At 40.0% G+C, this 18,139-nt stretch overlaps 1 protein-coding gene across 1 annotated transcript in view; it reads right to left on the reverse strand.

The window, feature by feature from the left end:
- NCKAP5 (NCK associated protein 5) overlaps window positions 1–18,139 on the reverse strand; it is a 380,419-nt gene that overhangs the window by 354,724 nt on the left and 7,556 nt on the right. The window contains exon 2 of the mRNA XM_032114335.1: window positions 13,079–13,193. The gene's annotated coding sequence lies outside the window, so the exon portion shown is untranslated. The remainder of the gene's footprint in view (window positions 1–13,078; window positions 13,194–18,139) is intronic.

The raw sequence follows: 18,139 nt of genomic DNA on the forward strand, positions 1-18,139 counted from the left end.
CACACGAAGAGGTTCAATATTGGAAACACCTGGCCACTCACATCTAAACACCCTAAACTGTTCCACGAACAACAAAACATGTGAAACTTGAGCTCAGGGATGAGCTGAAGCCAAGTTTGCACTGCTTTTTTAATTGCTGCACATAAAAGCCTCAACCTAAATTCTGCCTGTATTTACAGAGAGAAAACCAATCTTGGGTCAGATACTCAGCTGCTGTAAATCAAGCTAGATGCAATTACACACCTGAACAAGAGCAGTCAGCTGCAAGCTGAAATCCTGCTTTTAGCCTGAAAGAGTGCCATTAAAAACATTTGTGTGACCCTAATAACAGAGTGCCTGATTTTCTTGGTGCTTGCCCTGAGTAGCAGCAATACCCTGCTGACACAGTGGTGCTGGGTTCATTGCAACTGCTCATGTAGCCAATTGCTACCTCTGCTGCTTGCTGCCTCTAAAATATGAGTTTGTGCTTTTGATGGAGATCTGTTGTAAATCCCCTACATTTATTCCTGTAGCTAATCAGCCTGTAGCACACAAGAAACACCACAATGTGTAAATATGGGTTATATTTACCTCCCTGCCTCAAACACATAGGGTTGTGTTCCTCTTCCATTGCACTAAGCAAGGTTTTATATCTTGCTCATTAAGAGTTTGCCAGTCTGATCCAGGAAGTCCTCAAATACTTTGAGGATGAAGTGGGTTATGGGAATAGTAAGTACTAACACATAATATTGAATTAGATGAATTTCAAACTATAGAGCTTTAGTTCCAGGTTCACAAGTGCCATTTAAGCAAACATGAACAATACCCTGTGCTTGGATAAACAGCTCCATAAGGCTTCAGCTTTTTCTATCAGAAATAAACCCATAAAATGAGCAAAAGAGTTAAATTTTGCTTAAACCTGTTGCTGATTTACAGTGTGCTTCCTCAGACCAAGAACAAGATTCATTTTTTCACCTGCCATTACAAGTATTTATAAAAATGCAAAACACAGGTTACATTGAAGCTCTATTGATGAGAAAACTGGCTTGCTCCAAGACACATGTAGAAGAAAGAAGAGAGTATAGAGTCATAAAAGAAGGAAACCACTAGTTTAATTGAAAAAGTTTAATGAAATTAAAGAGGATGAGCCTTAAGGAAAATCGTAACCAGTTCCCAGGAAGAATTTGTATTATTTAGCAAAATTTAGCACTTACTAAATTTCCTAGGATATGTTAATGCATTTCCAGGCTAAGTACACCTGGGTGAGCAGGACCAGGACAGCACACACACTTCTCACATCACTCTGGTCAGGCAGCACTGCAGAGGCACTGAGTTGTCTGAAAGCTATTTTTCTTAGTTTTTCAGAAGTGGTGGTTATTGTGAAAATAAATGCGCAACAAAACAAGTTCTGAGATTTGTGGGTTTAACCAGCGAGTTCCCAAGAGGAGAATTGCCATGAGGGTGGACAAACAGATTCTGCATTCTTCAAATTACAGCACTTATTAAGGGAGTGGCCATTAGCTCACTCTGTCAGTGCACTTATCCATCTAATTTCTATTCTAAGTCATCATAAGATATAGCTGCTGGCTGTGCAGATACAACTTATTTTTGGCAGGAATGCCATGGCTTCTGCTAGAACAAAATTAACAGCAGAATTCAGACACTGACTAGCTGCAGGTTGAGTGAAAAGATAAAGAAGGCAAAGTCATGAGCTACAGTCATTGCTCCTGGCCTGAAGTGCAGTAGGCTGAACTGATTCTTGTACCTGAGGAAATAATTCAGCTTTGTACTGCCTCATTTTTGATGAGCAGACAGGTAAGATGAGACATAACAAATTGATCGAAGTACACACAGATATTAGGAAAGCTTGTCAATTAACTTCTTGCAGTATGGCTAGGATCTCTCAAAGACCCCATGTCTCACACTAACACAAAATCCATACTATTTCAGGTTCACTGTCCACATTTGACTTTACTTTTTTACTAATTTAGAGCGTTTCTCCTCACTGAAGAAGCCAAAATAAGGACATCTCGGGAAATGCAATAGTTGGCTGGGATTGAGTCACCTAAACTGCATCTTTACTGAAGTATGCAGGAATCCCTGCACTTGTGATGTGCTTGTTCACTTCTCACCAGCTCAGGAGCAGAAAACAGCTTGGACCCAGGGGTCTCAAGATTTTGTCTCATTACAGACCCCTAAAGCTGCAGCAGAGGTGATCAGCCCCACAGCCTGAAGAGTTAAAAGGCAGGTGGGAAGAGCTAAGAGCATTTTCCCCAAGGGATGTCTCACTGTGCTGACAGTCCTGTGTGGTTCGGTACAGCTTCAGCCAGACAGCCCATGTAAAAGCCTTGTTTTACTCTCTAACTACTGCTGGGGCAAGCACAGGCTGAAGAGCAGTTTAGTCTAGGGCGAAACTGCAGGACGTTAAAATCCCAACAGATTTTAAGAGAATATAAAATCCTGAACTGTTACATTTTTATCCCATGGTAAATATCAGATCACTAGAGTACAAATTAAAAAAAAAAAATAAAGTTAAACAAATTGTAGACTGGAGAATTTGCTCTCCTTGGAGTTGCACATGGTTGGAAATGTTGAGCTGGTTCTAAAATATCATGGAAATTTCTCCAGGGTACTGAAGAGCAAAATGTTGTTTGAAAATTACTATTATGCTCACTTTTGCCAACACAGTTAAGTATGTCTTACAAAACATATACCTACAAGGATGTGAGGTGTCACAAGTTAACCCAGTAAACACTTTCCTGGGGTAACTGGCCAAGAAAATAAACAACTGACAAGTTGAAATAAGTGGAGAGAATAAAAGGAAGGTGTGAGGGCAGTGTATGAATCTCCTCAGATACTCACTGTCAAAAACTGGCCTTCAGCTGAAGCAGTTTGATCAGGCTGGTGAGCTTTTGATCACAAAGATAATTTGATTTTTAACCTTGCTAGGTGATTTTTCAAAGCTTTTTACCTCCCCTGCATGTCAAGAATATGGAAAAGGTCCTTAGCAAAGGCAGGTTTTACTGCTGGAACAAACAATAGCTCTCTCTTCTGTCATATTTATGAATTTAAACTTCAGAGAAAGCAACAAATAACATATAACAAAAATAACTGTGTTCACATTGGCCGTTCTGCTACGTGCAGGGCTGGGGATACCATCAGTCTGGTTTGTCCTTTCCAATTGTGTTCTCCATGCCTGGCACTGCTACGTTGCTCTCTCCAAGAGCTCCCAGACAGCTTCTGTAAAACCTATGTGCTCCTCAGTACCTGTCACTCCAACAGCTTAAAAGATATTATATTCTACCTCCTGGAAGAGCACCTCTATATGGAAATATTTGCTTGAACTCACATCCCACACAATGGGAAATCCTGTCCTTAAGTGTCAGGATGAAGCCTTGACACTCGATTCTGACACATGGGAAAAAGAAAGTCTAAAATGAAATGTTTAATCTAGCCTTTTCAGATGAGCTGAGAGCTAAAATGAGCATATACGGTTGTTCCTGCCATAGCAGTGATTTGCAATCAATTTCTAAATCTTTTTCAGTTCCATAATTTTTGCTTCAGTAGAATTCTATGAAAAGCATTCATCGGAGAAAATTGATGGGATGTCTTTAAAGGACATTGCCTTTCACTACAAATTGCCTCATTGTAAAATATGATATTAAGCAAATCATAAAAGTTTGCTTTGAGTGTTTGCCACTTGAAACTGGAAGAAGTAGGCAGAAGCTGGATTTTTGAATTACAGGGGAGCTCAGAAATATTGTAAATATGATTACAAAATATAAGTACGTAGGACTGGCTCTCCTCTGTTCCATAGTTTAAGTCATTATTCCTTCTTTGCCTTTCCTGTTGTTTCTGGAATCAAACAATTGATTCACCTACCAATGACCTTATCCAGAATTAATTGAAATCAATGGCATTAGTGGATTCTGGAGCAGGTCCTAAACCAATCTGTGTTCAAGGGCTTTTGTATGTCCATAATCACACGAGTAAGCCTCTGAAAATTTAGATTCCAGTGGATCCAATCATTAAATCAGTTCTGCAGTGTTTAACTTCACATATGGACAGGGGTCCTCTGCTGGATACAGAAAGTGGTCTCTATTATGAGGAGAAGGTTATTGCCATAATCTATTTCTGATGAAATACAGGTGTCAGTGATCCAGCAGGGCTGGTACCTAATGGGAAGGCTGACTAATTTGCACTCTCCTGCTGCCTCTTCGGACATGTCGCTGTGTGTCAGCAAGCAGAGGTATCGGCTTGTGAAACACACATTCCTCTGATGCAAGCATCTGGCTTCTTGGCAGCCAAGTCGTGACAGGTTCTGCAGCAGCTGGGATGGCCCCACGCTCTTTCAGATGGTTAAATAGTCTTGTTTTTCAGCCTAGCTGTTTGTTTTCCTGCTGCACTCCTGGATGGAAGCCCATTCACCCTTTTAATCAATGAACTGGCCGTTGGATTGGAGTAATCAGCCACATTTTTGTGCATGTCAGAGCAGAGATTTTTGCCCAGAGATTGCCAGCCCTACAGCCCTGAGCTCTTGACTCCATGCTTAACCTTGTCCTGCTTCATCCTGACACCTAACACCTCAAAGGAAAGACTGTCTTCCCAAACTGAGAGTAAGCACTAGAACAGCATTCTTCATCCCTCAGTCATAGGATTTCCTGGATTTCATAGCTCCCTCTTTGTTACAGGAGATGGCATTCAGATCAAATAAGGAATACAATTTATTTATTTCAGATGGCTTTATAAACTGTCCTCCCATGTGCACACACCAGATGGAGATAAGAATCTGGCTGGAAGCTCTAGCCTTACACTGTGTGTCACAGAGGTAACAGCACATCAGATTATTGAGAGAAAAAATTCTTCAGAGAAGATTCCATAAATCTGAAATAAATTTTATCTAAATTGCCTTTAAACATATTATGCAAATCCACAACATAACGAGCAGTTCCGAGTAATTCCCTCGAATAAATGAACACATGGCACTACTAACACCAAATGTGATAACGCAGTATTAAAAAGGAGTTCTCACAGGGATACCACAAAAATGAAAAGCTGTCATCTACCTCTCAGCCATTCATAAACCACCTCCATCTTTTCACTCTAAATGATAATCTGTCTCTACTTTTTTCCTATGTAGTGCTGCTTGTGGAGGGAAAATAAGTAATGAACTGATTTGGACAGGCTACATTTTCCCTTGGCAGGGTTTTACTCTTCGCTCTTGTGCTTGCCATATGAAGCTCTTTTCGTGGGGTGCAGCTACTGCTATTTCTACACTCACCAGAGGAGAGAAAATACACAAAAAGGTCAATTCCTGCCCCTGTCACAGAGAGAGGAGTGAACAAATCTTCCCTGCCATCTCTCTTCATGTGTTCCATTGATGGCTTGTTGAGGACCTAGTAACAAGCCAATCTGTCCTATCCCCCACTGTTTGCCAAACATGCACACACACATGCACATAAAGATGCTGTTAATCAGTTCTACTGGCCAAAATGAGGCCTGTGGAAACAAGACATCAGTGTCACCATGGGTTCCAACCGCACTAGGCCGTGTGTATCCAGAGTGATATGGCAGTCAGCACCATCCTGTCCCAAAGTAAGAAAACAAGAGTCGCAAACCAGTGTGAGATATGTTACTATAATTTAAAGTTCTCTTTGGGTCTTTCCATTCCATCTTCAAAGCAGGGCAGGTAAGAATTGCTTCCAGCAGATGACTTAGTGAATGAGAGCTGTACCAACATGCCTGGTTTTAATACCATATAATTCCATACTATGACACACAATATAAATTGATAAAAACCCTCTCATTTTAATGAATGACTGTTGTCAAGAAGAGGCTATCTGAAATGCATTGCCAGTATTCTGGTCTCTTAGCATCTGTAAAATCTGCAGAAAGTTGATCCATGTCACAGGTAAAATATTCAAGGATTAAGCAGTTTGCTTAAAGCCCAAGAAAAGACACCAACAGATTAAAGTCTAGGAATTACTGCTCCCAGCACTGTCAGTGGAGCCCTGGACAATACCATGAAGTCTTACTCAAAAGTAACTCAGTGCAAGTCCTCAGGCCTCTCAGCTCTCCTCTTGAAAAAATCCTGGGTTGTTGTAGAAAGCAGTTATAAACACACTAGGATTTCAACCACATGCTGCAATTACTTTAAATCTGTGAAATACAACGACTCGTAACAGCTACCAGGACATTTCCCAGGAGAAGAGACCAAAGTGTATCTGTAAAAAGGATGATGGAAAAGCACAAAATTATTTTTGTGAGGAGAAAGGTTTCCTAGTCTTCCTGCAAGAAAAATAAAGCCTCCATCCTATTCCTCTGGATAGAACAGGACAGGTATATCAAACAAAAGCTGTTCTGGTTTACCACACTGCCTTCTCCATACAATGCTGAAGATTTTACTGCGTGCTATAAAGAGAGGAAAAACTCATCTTGTAGTCATATAAACACAGTGAACAACACAGAATAAGTATCAATTACTTTTGCAAGTTTCAGTGATAGCCTCAAACCCTGAGGATAATTTCAAATGGTACGATAAAGACTTCAGTTAGATTAAAACATCAAAAGCAAACTAGCATTCAAAACCAAACATTTCCGTCGCTGCTGTGGAAGTTACAATAAATTTTCCGAACTGGCAGATTTCCCTCCTAGCTGTTCAGCTGTTCCTTTCCCACAGGTAAAATAAGTCAATCTGTTTGAGAAGACAATTTGCCACCCAGCTTACTTAATGCCACACATTAAAATTAAATGACTGACTAATTTTGTTGTCAAAGAGCTGTTTTAATGGGAATCCATGATTAAAAGAAATAACTGCAATAAGGAAATAAAATCAGATGATGCTGACTTCCATGTGAATTAGAATGAAATAAAATAACTGTCCAACTTTTTGCCTCTTTTTTCATGGAACTTTTCTCAAATCCTTCAACAGGTCCCTGCATATATGTCATTCCCTGTTTACTTTAATCCCATGATCCAAATTTGGCTCAGTGAAGTTAGTATAAACACAAACATGACTAACAGAAAACAGTAAATCTGTGATAAATTTTTGCTCATCTGGAATTAGACATGATAAATTCTTGTAGCATACTATCAAGACAATGGAGCTGCATTTTCCATTTCCCTTGTGCCAACATATGTGGCTATGGAAAGTGCATGGCGGTGCTGGTGCTGGGTGTATTCATACAGCGCTGTGCAATGCCTTGAAGAGATATTTGAAGCAGCTTTAAATGTTACTTTGGTTCTGGAAAGCAACTTGGCCACATTAGTTCCCCGCCTGGAGCCCAGCACAGGAAATACGCTTGGCAGAGGCCTAAGGGAGCATTACAGTCCTGCCCCAGCCCAGCCAGCAGGTTCAGAGCCAGCTCAGTGTCTCCACATGACACTGCCCTACAACCACAGAAGTATTAAAAGTGTTCATTTTGCTTTCAGAAAAAGGCAGAAAAATTCTTTTTGTTCACAGTGTAAGTCACAACCTGAAAAGGCTTTCCTAGTCATGATGTGAGCTCATTTGATTCATCCTAGAACACCATTTTTAACTGAAAGAACAAAAGCCGCTCTGAGGTTGAGTACCACCTTTGAAATGGTCTGTGGCAGCATGAACAAGACTCACCCTTGCTTTCTGATCAAATGAAGGACTAAGGCTCAGGCCATTTCACTGCCCTTTGCCTGCAAAGGATCAAGAAATCCAAGTGCACATTGACCAACACTGCTGGGATCTGCTCCATGTTTCCTTGATTTCAAATAATATTAGCAATTCAGGTGAGCAACCCAACCAGTTTTCAAAGGCTGAGTGCCATACACTCAGCTGTCACACACTCATAGATACACATGTATTAATAACAGGGATTAGCTGCCACTAGCCAGAACCATTTGCTTACAGTATTTGGAATATCCTGAAAATATGAAGCCTTTACAATTTTAACTCAGATATTCTTGCTCTACTTTATGTTCTAGGTTGCTTTGCTGAAGAGTTTGGTTCAAGTCTTGTGTGTTGACCTAGAGGTCAGTCATGGCAGACACCTGCAGCAGCTTCTCTGATGTCTGCCCTGCCCTGTTGTTGCTTCCTTATCCCTCCAAAATTAGAGATACAGTAGTTCCCAGCATGCAGAAATGTATCTTACTCTGTATGAGTGGGTGTTATCTGTCGGTATTGTTTATGTGATGCCACAGGTAAATGGACAATTTCAAAGAATTTTAAATAAGGCCCATTGTGCTCATTGTCTGCATTTCATTTCAGAACTCTTCCAAACATCCCAGAAGTTCGGACAAGAAAAATTTCTGCTGTGCACTGGCTTTGGCACATGTCTTTTAACAGATGGAAATTATTGTTATACAGCCTTAGGTCATATCAGGATCTCTTTTTGTTTCTGTAATGAGGCCCAATTAATACCTAGGACTTTCTTCCACTCAAAAGATTTTAAAATATCAGGATTTCAGCCAGAACTGTAACACTGATGTGTGCTCTTATGATATAATCTAACTGTAATTACCTAAAACAATATCAACATAATAGTCATTCTTATTCTATAGGAAACTTGGGTATTCCACTGTATTGAAAAAATGCTTACTCTAAAAGACTTTTCTCATTCCCATTGCAGGGTCAGCATTTCACCTTAGTGTAGTTGCAAATTAGAGAAATTAGAGTAATTATATTGAGCTAGACAGTCTTTAGGTTGGTCTCCATGAAAGTTTTGCTGCAAAATAAGACAGGACAGGACAGCTGTCACTCTGTGCAACCTTACTGTGTAACATTAGAAATATCTGCACTGAGAAGTGGGGTAGAATAGCTATTTTGTAGTGATTTACTGCTAATTTTGTAGACAATACCCTAAAGCCAGGTTTCTATTTTTAGGGCTTATGACTTTCAGAAGCTTTTACACAAAATGACAGCAATTAAAAACTTTATTTACAAATATTCACAGATTAATACTATAGCTTATTCACCAAGTAGGACCTTCAGGGTTACCATTACCCCTGGAAAAGTCAGGTCATGAATGCTTGAAATGCCTACAGTAATTTTTGAACTTTTACTTGGTCATTAGAAGTTTGCACTGAGTATTTAACAATTCTGGGCAAATGATGGCACAACTTTTCAGTTCAGCTTTTTCTCTTTCTCCACTTGCAGCACTGGGAACCTCCTGTAATAAATCTCAGCACCTCTGATGAATCCAATAGGACTGTTCACTAACTGTGGTTTCCAGCTGCTGCCCAACATACCTGAAAATTTTTACCAAACTCAGCATCCTGACCATCATATTGAGACAGATTAAGACAGAATTAAGTTACCCAAATGCATTACAAAAGAGAAATTTACAACCAGGACTAAACTGAATGTTACTAAAATATAATGATATAAATGTAAAAAATCTTGGTATCTTCTCTCCTCTCCTCTCCTCTCCTCTCCTCTCCTCTCCTCTCCTCTCCTCTCCTCTCCTCTCCTCTCCTCTCCTCTCCTCTCCTCTCCTCTCCTCTCCTCTCCTCTCCTCAGAAGTATTCAATGACCAGATAGTTGGCAAGATAAAGAGTAAATGCCACTGTAATCAAATGGGCGCTATGTACCAGAAATGGTAAATATAATGATAGGAGCTGGTTTACTATTACATGGTATGATTTTAAAAAATATTTAATTATTACTGTCAGAAACTGTGCTAAATAAGTTGCATTTTTTTCTACATGACAGATAAATGTAGGAATGTAGCATTCACAAGGAACTGTTTGTACTAGGCACTGTATTTCCTCTCCACCCAGCAGAACTTCCAGAAGAACATCATATGAATTTTGCGAGTATATCAAGGAGATAATAGACACCACAGGCTGTAAAAACTACAAGATCATAGACATGCAAGTTTATGCAGGTGCTACAAGCAAACTACATTTTCTTCCTGCCAAAAACGCCTCTCTAATCTCTAAGTTAGTGAAAATGTCCTCATTGCTCCAATATTTTCCCTGCAGCCACAATAATTTTTTAAATACATATGCAGCCATTTGATTTTATCCCCTAGAAGGACAAACCCAGCAAGTGACAATGTCCATCAACCCCCTTGAAGTTTACATACATTTTATATGCATCTTGCAAATTAGTCTACATACTCAGGCTCTCTGTAGTTATTAAAATCCTACTATCACTTTTCAAGAAAGAGAAGGAAGGATGTTGATTTTAGCTATTCAGGCATAATTCTCCCTAATTCAAGTGGAGAGTCAAACCATACGGGGACATTAAGTGATTTCAGGTCTCTGCTCCACTAGATCATCCCCACAGAGTTGGTTTAGTTCAGAAATGTTTGGTGTCAGGACCTGAAACCACAGTTGCTCATTACCCAAGCAGCTGCTTAGGATGAGATGCCCCATGTGTGCTGGAGCGGGGCTGTCTGACACCAAGGCACTCAAGCCAACATGGTTTTAATTTACTCAGAATAATGGTATCGTCATGCCTTGTACACCTACAAGAATAGCCCTGCTTCCATGGGGAATGGTGGTGTTTGGTGCTATGAACTAGAAATGCACTTGTCCCAAACAAAGCCAAAGCAGCGGTGAAGTAGCGCAGCTCCCATTCTGACTTTGCTGTTCCACATGTCCTGGCCTGCCTGGGTGGCACTTGGTTTCTACAGAAAATACCAAGAACTCACCTCAGAATGATTAATGCCACATCTAATGAGGAAGTACTCATTTTTTACACATACCAATAGAAAACTGTTGTCCTCAAGCTGGCATACTCTGGAAGCATTTTTGAGGAAAACACAAGTGTTGGGAGCAAGGCAGCAGCAGAGACACTTCCCAAAGAAGATGTTCACCTGGAATCCCTTCCATCTGAGTTTCTGTCAGAGCTCAAGCCCTTTAGCCAGCCATCTCAGCTTTACAGAAATCTTTTCTGGGAATTACACAATGACCAAGTGTCTGCACCTTACCACAACACTTACTCCTTGCTCTAGAATTTAAGCTTTAATTAAAAGTTTCTACACCTTATGCCTGCAAGGAAAATTTATCAAAACACAGGCAGAACGTAAACCTTCAACCTATATAAAGCTTGAGACAACAGCTCAGAGAATCTGTTTTTCTTCTTAGCACATCACTGAAATGAAATCACAGCATTTCCTAAAGGCAGCTTCACTGAGGATTTTTAATACACATTAAAGTGCAGTTCTTGAGGGGTTTTTGCAACCCTTCCCAAAGCAGCCCAAAAGATTTTTGCCTTCAGCCTCACTGTTCTTCCCTCCACAATCCCAAAAGAAAACCTATACTTTTCTGCTATCTAAAACATATTTAAAAACAAGATATTGACAAACTACAATAAATTGTACTGAGCAACATTATAATGGATTTATTTAGCAGAGCTTTGCCATAGGAATGTATTGACATATTTGCTTAGGCGAAATCTCCTTCCTTCCAAAAAAACTGAGCTGCAACCAAGAGTTTCAGGAAATGCTGCAAGATGGGCTGGGCAAGGACCTCCATGGGAGTACAGCTCTTGCCTCATGAGTGTCTGTGTCACAGATGCTGGCACGAAACTGCCTCTTGTCCATGTTTTAACACCACAATTAAAAGCTGACAGAATGACTGTTGATGTCCATGGGAATCCATTACCTTCCATGGGATTTGGGTACATGTACCATGAACTGCACCACACCAAGCACCACCAAAGGAGAAGTGCTCCACAGTATTCCCAAACAAGACCCAAAGCTGCAGGGCAAACCTCACGCTGTTTGTGGCTGGACTTGTACCGTGCAGTGCCATCTTAGACTCCAGAATGATAGTTCCCATCCTCCAGGGAACAGCAGACAGACATTTCAGTCATGGAACACTGCAGAGGGCATACGAACCCAAGTTTGTTTCAGGACAAATCCACAGAAATGGTGAGGCTTCTCTTTACACCGAGCCCAAAGCTGCACAGGGAGCTGTCAGCAGCCACAATCCCTCTCCCCATTCCAGGAATGATCTCCCTCCTCCTCCCCTGTTCCCTGTCACAGTTCAGGGTGACTCAGCTCAGCTCCCAGGAGGAAAATCATCCCTGCCGGTCACATACATGAACTCTATCTGTCCACAGTGATACACATGCACTTCTGAGAAACTGTAAAAAGAACTGGAGAAAGAAAAATCCATGGGGAATGGTAGGACAGAGATGAACTGGCACACACAGCCACAGCCATCCTGCATTAAAATGAAGTTACATCCATGTGGGTTTCCAGACAGAAGGCTGCTATGGGATCTCCCACTGAACATCATTCAGTGTAGTAGAGTGTCCTGTGCTTGCACAAAGTGCCCCAAAATTTTGCACATTGGTTTTATTCCTTACTCTAATGAAAGAAATAAAGCTATTAAACTTTCCTCATACAAAAACCAAATTTATCTTCTATACTCATCGAAGTGTATTGACATTGCAACCCCACTGGTACCCACCAAAGAGTCCTATAATAGGCAACTCTTTTGCAAAGATTGGCTGTGCACCATCACAAATCTCTCCAATATTTATATTTATGGCTTCCAGTCACTCACCTAATCACTATAAAAGTGTCTTCATGGGACTATATGGTTAAAGAGAGGAGAACAAGGGGGAATCCAGTGTATCACCACCTCTCCTACCTTAACTGAGTGCCAGAGATTGCCCCTTGCTCCCATTTCTCTTCTTTCATTCCTGTTCAAGTATGAATGATAGCATTCAGGGGACATACTCCTGAGAAGAGTGGAGCTTCCTTCACCATAGAAATCCTACCTTTGTAAAATGCTTCAAGCTGCTAAGTATCCTTATAATACACAAGTTTCCAGTTCAAAGGACAGTGCTCTGCCTCTACAACACTCAGCTCCCATACTGGTGCCAAAAAGAGGATTTAGGCTCAGCTCTACCTACAGACTATACCAGAAACAAAAAGGAAAAAAAAAACCCAAACAACTCAGTGGCCCTCACTCCTTTCACTGTCAATACATTTTCTAATATCATGTTCCAAACCACACACTCATGGGCTGGTTGTGTGCAGGGCCTGATAAATGCCAGTTCAAAATTAACATGCACTGATGAAAGACCAGTCTATGAAGGTGAAAGGTTTGGACAAGTGGGAACAACTTCACTTTGCTGTTTGGGCAGTGCTTTGTTGCATATACAGACCTGAACAGCTCTGGAAGCAAGGCTGGTGCACAGATGGGAATTCAGCTGAAACATGAGGAAGTTCTTCCCACTGCTACTGGCACTTACACAGCTGCCATCAAAGAATGCCTCTCACCTGAATTTTTTCAAGACACAAAAATAAATTACCACATGAGTCACCATTTCTTTGTTTCTTTCTGAACAAGAGCACACACAAAAATTTTCTAAACCACTTTGTGCAATACGATTTCTAGTATATTGTCAAAGATTACTGAAAAAGCTCATGGGCCCAGGAGATGCTGCATGATAGAGAAATATTTGTATTTTGAGTTCTACCAATTCTACTGACCAAGATATACTGTTGTAACCACTGAACACATCAGGGGATTAAAGAGTTAATAAAAACATAAGAAACTGCACAACTAGATAAAGTACAATCTGTCACTCAGATATTGGAAACAGACTATGAAGATGCCAGGATAAGTACATGTACTTATATACAGAGAACACTTTAAACAGTTGACCAGGATTTATACATGCTGCAGCTGTCACACACACTGACATCCAAAGAGCCTATGCATACTTTCAGTGGAAGAAATTTCTAGTTATTTGCCATTTTGTAGAACTGTAAATCACATAAATGCTCATATTATTACCATGTGTTCTGAGAGTTTGCATCAACAGACCATCTTGGAAGAATTACAATGATGAATTATTGACAGTATCTCATATAGCTGGCAAACATTTATTTGAAATGCTGTGGTACAGAACCGGCCTCTTTCCGGTCTTGAGATTGACCCTAATGTAAACTATAGCATACAACAGATCAAAAAATATATAGCCTGGCTCTCAATTTGTGATCTCATTTTTATCATTTGATGGTTCCCATAAAGATTGTTTATTATTGGTGTGAAATGCTGGAACCAAAATATCCTGTAGCTGGAAGCTGGAAGTCTCAGTAACTGAGCCAGAGTGACTCTTCTGGCCTTCTCTAAATATGCTTTATTTCTTCTATTGAATAAACAAACAGTCCCATTCTGTAATGACAACACCAGCCAGGATTTTCCCATATTGTTTTGACAGATGTTGTCAGGGACTGATTACAAAAACCTGTACACCTAGTAGATATTTACTGCTGTGATGTTCCATAATATAACTGAACTACATGCAGAACAAACTAATGTCATAAGAAGCTGTGCTAATGAAAAGCCTCTGACTATGGAACTGCAAAATAACTTTTCAACTGCAGCAAAACTATTTTTAAAGGTACTGGAGATAAAAATATGTTATTTGGTACACTGTACTAATAGAGCACAGAAAACGATGAATTGATTACTAAAATAACTTAGTGTTTTGTTCAGGCACCTTGCAGCGAAAGATCACGTCCTTTTCCAAAAGTCTCAATACTCCAAAGCCCTCAGCCAGAACAGCCAGACCACCCCTCAGCTGACTGCTACTTGGTTCAGTACATTCAGTCAGAATTTAGTCTATTAATTATGTTTTCGGTCTGTATTTACAGATAGGTGGAATATGCATCAAAGCTGGTGGGGCTGAATTATAAAAAAGTATTTTAAAGCATTTTCTGGGGTTTGTGTTGCACTGACCATACCCATGCATTATTTAAAAAAAATAAATAAAAGTAGACTGAATCCCTGCTACAATTACAAACAGAAGTGTGAAACAGAATGATTTTCTATTATCAGGTGTTAATGTGCCCTTCCTAACCGTTAAAAGGAAACCTGAGACACTGCACCATCACGGGTTGTCCTTTTGAATGCTGCTTTTCAGGACTGTAGTCCCCAGTGGCCCTGACATTTACTTGTTAAATAGGAAATCACAAAGTGAGTACCAAGAGGACAACATTCTTTTGAAGCTCAGGGAGAACCAGGAGACATCACAGTGAGGGGATTTGGATAAACCAGATAGTGTTTTTGCAAACCTGGTTGACTAAAAATTCTGGAAATTTAAAACCTGTAGCTCTGTATGACTGACCAAAGAGATATTAAATCATTTTGTCTGTGCAGGATGAGGCACTACACAATTCGTGTGTAAAAGTGTATTTCCTCAGTATTTCTCTAGATTCCACAGAAAGAGACCTGCATGAATGTGTGCATACACACTGAGGGTAGGGTTGAAAGGATAAGTAGAAATAAAAGGGTATCAACACCACATTGCACATTTGCAACAACTGAATCCTTGTGTGGTTGGTTGGAGGAAGATCCTAACATGATATGAGCTGAAAAGTCTAAAAACGTTCAGTGATCAAACAGTTTCACTACTCTCTCTAATAAAATACTTCCTTTGGTAAAAAAAAGAAGAGAGATTTTTTAATTAGCTGTGGAAATGTATCATTTCATGGCTTTTCTTCTGTAGTTTGTCTTCAGGTGTGTTAAACAAGCCCAAACCTGAGAATGTGACAATTTTTCTATTTATAAGTAAATTTAAATAAAACCTACTGAAAACTGAAAAAAGGCTTAATTCTTCACCAGTGTGAAGAAAATTTGAAATATATTCACACAATATAGTGCAGTTGGCATCCAGAAAGTAAGGTTTTAGGTGGGATTTAGAATACCTTAGCCTTTCCAAGGATACAGGCTTAAGTGACAGGCTTTCCTGGATATCAAGGACAAGACCAAAGCCCATTTTAAACCTTGTAAAGTTTTCCAATGATTTGCATTACTATTAGACTGATTTGATAGAAATCTCACAAAGGTGAAAACAATCTTCCCAGTTATCATGTGCCTTTACTTAAAATCTTAACTTTCCTCATACTAACTTTCCTCATACATATAAAGAGCATTTTTTCGATAAACACAGCACCACCGAAGCAGTTGAAAGCAGTCCCTGCCTGGGAAGAATTATGAACTGTCTATCATCCCTCTGTGCCCTAAGTAGGGTCAATAAGTCATTCTTGCCATGCACAGTATTATGTAAGAAATTACAAAGGGGCCCTATTTAGATGACCTCCTTTTTTTTGTTTCATATTCTAATTGCCCAGCTAAAAAGAACACGTTGTCCCAGCGGAAACTTTAGGAACAGCACTGGGTGAGATGCGCATACAGGAGCACTTTACACGTGCTCTCTGACCTCTCTTGACACTGCTGATTCTTTTCCAATTTCCAAAAGTTTCCGGGAGGAAGCAAAGGGAGTCAGCCCTGTCTACGTGATGTCTCAGTGACATTTCTCTGAGATGATAGTTCACTGGGATTTGCACATCTGAAACTCCCTCCAGGGAGGCTTGTGAAAGCTTCAGCCTAACCTACTTTCAGGATTCCATGGAGTAATTCTGTTCCAAGAGCCAGCAGCCACTGATGGCAGCAGGAAGATGCAAAGGAGTGCAAAGGGACCTCAGCCCTGTAGGATCCAGTGAGGCCTAAAAGCCGCTCATAAAAATGAAACATCCCCATGAAGTTATTGAAAATCAAGATCTGATTTAAGGAAAAAGGTGGACTTTTGGGGAGACAATATTAATGAACTAACACAAAACCAAAAACCAAGTATGCCTTCAGATGAGAATCAAGCAAAAGCTTTATTAAAAAAAAAAAGAAAAAGCAAGCAAATTTGAAAAAAACCACATTCACCCTCCAGTATCTTTGAAATCAGTTATGCTTCCAGCTAAAAAAAATGTGTCATTGTGAGACATATGTGATGGCACTCATAATATTTCTAGCCATAGGTTGCATTAGATGATCAGAAAGTCAGGCTTAATCTGGCTTCCTCTGATACCTGAATTCCAGACCTGAAGCAGCTGTGGCAGAGCAGAGGCTCTCCCAACACATTCATGGACCCCCACACTGAACTTTTTAATGTTGCCTCCTCAAACAGAACAAGTTGTGGGTATTTTCAGCTCTCTCTTATTTTTACCCTTGTCTCATGCTGCAGAATCCCAAGGACTATCTAATATATTAGCTTCTAAAGGCATCGTCTTTTCATGCCTCCTGAATCCAATTTAAACTTCAAACTTTATTTGATTGAAGGGGGATGATGCTTAGCACCCCTGTGAAGAAAATGAAGACTGTTAAATCCATCAACAAGTGATTCATCTTTCAGATGAAATGAGCACCACTAGGAAATAGTGGAATAAAACAGACCCCCAAAAACCAAAACAGGTAGGCATCATCTTTAATCTAAATGCATTCATTTGCACTGTTCTGGTCACATTCAGTGATTATTAGTTCCTGCATGCAAGGAGAGAAATGTAAACTAGAACCAGTCAGTGAAGGCAGGATGCCAGGGAAGCAAAGTAAATAAAAAGGCAGGAGAATTTCAGCTCTAGTGAAAGAGGATGCAGCATTACTGATTGCACCACCATCTTCCCAGTGGGTTATATACAAATGAGGACTGGCAAAGGTGAGGTATCCTTATAACAGATACACACAAGCTGGGTCCCAAGTACTTGTCCCAAAGTTTGGCTGGGTGAGTGCTGACTCCAACCCAGCCTTGCTGCCCTCAGACTCTTCAACCCCTTCACATAATGCAGCACCATTTATTTTACACAGTGAGCTGTGTTGCACCTCTCCTTCTCCCTCTGACACCTGCCAAACCATGTGAGAGGAATACTCCCCTCAAATTCCTTGCCTTTACACTGTAACTAATAGAGCTGACCGTGGGCCTACAGGAAAGCAAAAAAGTGCAGTTGCCACAATTACTGCAATCTAATTGTTCCGAACGAAAAATATTTGTAACTCTTCAAGGCTGTCAATGATTCTAGAAAATAATTCTAGAAAAGTTTTGCTTAGTTTTACCTACACAGCTGATGACTCTTCTATTAAAATTTTCTGTACTTTATACACAGAGCTCTACAGATTTATTTCATATCCATATTATGTTAGTCATATAAATTTGTCATTTAAAATTATTTTAGGCATAATGTTTACAGAATTATTACAGTAAGAAAGCTTATTGCAGAGAGATTCCAGTTTCAACTGCAGAAACCACTTGGTCTAATCATTTATGGGAGTAAATAAATGTTATGAGACTTCATGGAGAAACTATTATCCAAATTACTGAACAACAGAAAAGCCTTTATTATGTTCCAGGAATGCATTTCTGGCAGAGAAAATAACATTTGTATACAATGTC

The sequence above is a fragment of the Corvus moneduloides genome, chromosome 7 (assembly GCF_009650955.1).
Source record: "Corvus moneduloides isolate bCorMon1 chromosome 7, bCorMon1.pri, whole genome shotgun sequence".
In the NCBI taxonomy this organism is placed as follows: Eukaryota; Metazoa; Chordata; class Aves; order Passeriformes; family Corvidae; genus Corvus; species Corvus moneduloides.